Raw genomic sequence first — 3467 nt, forward strand, 5'->3', positions numbered from 1 at the left:
GGGGGGGCGCCGGTGGTGGTAGGGGCCGCAGCGAGGCTCGCCCGCAAGGTGCGCGCGGTGCAGTTCCGACCCGCCGAAGACCGCGGGTCCGCAGAGGTGGCAGCCAGAAGTTTGTGTGCGCGCGCTAGCGGGGCGGTAGGGGAGGGGCGGGCAGGGGGCGCCGCCGGCGGAGAGTCTCGCCCTTCTCGCCCTGAGCTAGGTGTGGAATGAATGAAGGGAGGAGTGGGCACTCGCCGGCCTCCGGGGAGAATGAGTGAGGGGAGGAGCTTTTGCAATCCACTGGAGGTCGGAGGTGCAGGGCCATTCCGCGCACGCCTCAGACAGGCAGTGCCCGGTGGTGGCTGAATCCCTGCGGGAATCTGGTTTGCACGCCACGCTCACGTCCGCGGACTCCTGCGGGGCCCCGGCTCCGCCGCCTGGACCGTGGTTCCCAGGCCTCTGCTCTGCTCCTCGCGCTCCGATCCGGGCTTCAGCTAAACATCCTCCAAACTCTCCCCAGCCCGGCGTCTCTCCAGGTTCACTTCAGCTCCCTCCTGGATTCTTTGATAGGATGCCTTGCTGTCGCCTCCAACCTCAGAAGACTGGAGTCCACGCTTAGGCAGTGTTTTTGAAGCTGTGGGTCGCGACACATGAACTGATCAAAAAATTAGTTCAGTGGATGGCGACCCCCTTAAAAAAATGCAATGCAATGGAGTAGACAATTATTAGGATCCATTTTCCTTAGTGAGGGTAACTATAGTTTCAGAATCCTTTTGTTTCAGTTACATATACTGGACAACTGTACATACCATGATGTAAATTTTATTTCCTACTGTGGGTCAAGGGTCAAAAAAAGTTTAAAATCTATACTTTGGGGGCTATAAAGTAACGATCACTGTAACTTTCTTAAACACAAAGTCATGATTTTTCTCACTACTTCTTATCCTTCCCAAACTCCATACCCCGTGACGCTCCCCCCCCCCCCCCCCCTTCCCGAAAAAAGGCAAGCTTTTTCACACACTTACCTAGTTTGGGTGGCAGCGCATAGTTCCCCCTTCCTCTCAGGGTGACCTTTGACTCTGCCATTTTCTTCACCCCTATATCCATTGCTACACTTCCTACTGCTTCTCTTAGCCTCATGTTATTCACATTTGCAGAATCCTAGACTACCATTGCTAGAAAAGGCCTCAGACACCATCTGGGTCAGGCCTCCCTTTTAGAACTGAAAAAGTGAGGCCCATAGAAGCCAAGTATATTGCCCATTATTGCACACCATTCAATCTTACCGTCATGTCTTTTGGCTCCTTTGGTGCTCTTTGCTTCACACCATTCATTCACCCCTTCCTTTCTATCCTGCCTGCTGTCGTTAATTGGTCTCAGGCCAGTTCACCCTAAGAACTATCACCTCCATAACACACAGTTCTGACTGGGCTGTGCTCCCTGCTCACGTCCTTCAAGGCGTCAGCCTCTGCCGAGGTACCTACCTCCTCGGCCTCTGAATCAAGACAGGCAGGCCCCGACTTACCGTTGCAAGTACATGAGTTCAGCAAGTCACTGCCTCTCTAGTGAGACTGGTTTACTCGTGGTCTTCTTCCAGCCCTGCCTCTCTGTGCCCAGCCGCTACTTTCCCACGAAGGGTGCCCTCTCTTTTCTCTTTAACCAGGTTTTCCACCTGTGCCCAACTTGGTTCCTCCACAAAACGGCCAGAGGCAACATGAGATTAAGATAGACCTGGGTTCAGAGCCCAGTTCTTCCACTTCCATAGCTGTGTGAACTTAGTCAAATTGCTTCACCTGAGTTTCAGTTTCTGCATCTGCATTACGATGAGATAGTATCATTAGATAGGTGTCCTTCCCTTGTAGCTCTAGGTGTCTATCATGACCTTTACTCTACAGGTATTCTCTCTCTTCCCCTTTCCAGTGCTACCTAATAGAATTCGCTGCAGTGATGGAAATGTAACCATTTGTGGCTGTTGAGCACATGGAATGCAATTAATGTGCCCGAGGAACTGAACTTTTCATTTTCACAGCCACATGTGGCTGGTGGCTACCATATTGGAGGGTGCATCTCTAAACCGCATGTTCAGCAAGGGCAGAAGCCACGTTGATCTTGCTTGGCATTATATCCCCAGTAAGGAGCACATTGCCTGGCATAGGGTAGGTCCTGCACAAATATCTATGGAGTAATGATAGCCGCCACTTATTATGTGCATCAAGCACAACACTAAGAACTTGGTATAAGTAAGTTATTTTGTATAGTGCTCCCCACAGCCTCTGAGGTGGGGTTGGATTGGAGATAGAGCTTGTATAGGGTGCTGGCAGATAGCAGAGGTTTAATAAAAGGTGTTTGTTATTATTATGAAAAACTCCATATGACCAACGTAACTGATTTTTTTTTTTTTTTTTTTAGAGAAGAAGGTGGGAGGGGCAGAGGGAGAGAGAATCCCAAGCAGTCTCCAATCCCAGCACAGAACCCTACACGGGGCTCGATCTCACAACCCTGAGGTCATGACCTGAGCTGAAATCAAGAGTCTGATGCTTAACTGACTGCTTGTCACCCAGGTGCCCCAATCAAACTGATTTTTATCTCTTCTTTCTAGGGTTCCAGAACAGTTCCTGTCACACATGCTCTGCTGTCACATGGCACACCCCACCCTAGATGACTGACTCTCCACTTCTGTGGAGGTGACCTGTCCCCACAACTGGGTTGGCAGCATCTTGGGGCAAGGTCCATGGCATCCTTGTCTGGATGTCCCTCAGCTCAGAGCCTGCGCTGATTTGTATTTAGTAATTGCCTCTCACTTCGTCCCAGTTGCTGTCAAGCCATGAGTGATTCTGGGCAGTAGTACTCTCTGGAATATACCCCCTGTCCTCCCCAAATTCATATGTTGAAGTCCTAACCCCTGGTTCTTCAGAATGTGACTGTATTTAGAGACAGGGTCTTGAAAGAGGTAATGCAGTTAAAATGAGGTCATCCGAGTGGGCCCTAATCCAATATGACTGGTGTCCTTATGGGAAGAGGAGATTCAGACACAGACATGCAGAAGGAAGACCATGCGAGACAGGGGGAGAAGGCGACCATCAACAAGCCAAGGGCAGAGTCCTTAGAAGAAACCAAACCTACTGACACTTTGATTGCAAAACATCTATCCTCCAGAACTGCAAGAAAATAAATTTTGGTTGTTAAAGCCACATGGTCTGTGGTACTTTGGTATGACAGCTGTAGGAAACGAAGATACCCCCCCAAGAAGGAGAATTAAAATGAGGAAAGATCACTTGTATCACCTGAAAACATCTTAAGGGTGGTCTCCTTCCCACATGCCCACTTTGGGCATGGAAAGCGAGTCCCACGAAAGGAGAACAAGACAGGTAGGATGGCCGCCTTCTCTTCAGACCGCTAGGACTAAATTCTACCTGTGTGATGCTCAGCTGCAGCCAAAAAACATTCAGTGGAGCTAGCATACATGGCATCATGTAGGTGGGGAAATG

The 3467-nt window shown here is 50.0% G+C and overlaps 1 long non-coding RNA gene across 1 annotated transcript; it reads left to right on the forward strand.

Annotated features, from left to right (window-relative positions):
- Positions 1-120: 120 nt before the first annotated feature.
- Positions 121-3137, forward strand: LOC141373916 (uncharacterized). The gene is made up of 3 exons (XR_012380369.1): positions 121-729; positions 1900-2135; positions 2579-3137. It is a non-coding gene; the product is annotated as an uncharacterized lncRNA (long non-coding RNA).
- Positions 3138-3467: the final 330 nt, after the last annotated feature.

This window comes from Callorhinus ursinus, unplaced genomic scaffold, assembly GCF_003265705.2.
Source record: "Callorhinus ursinus isolate GAN/ISIS: 27379988/994484 unplaced genomic scaffold, GSC_fseal_2.0 scaffold12, whole genome shotgun sequence".
NCBI lineage: Eukaryota > Metazoa > Chordata > Mammalia > Carnivora > Otariidae > Callorhinus > Callorhinus ursinus.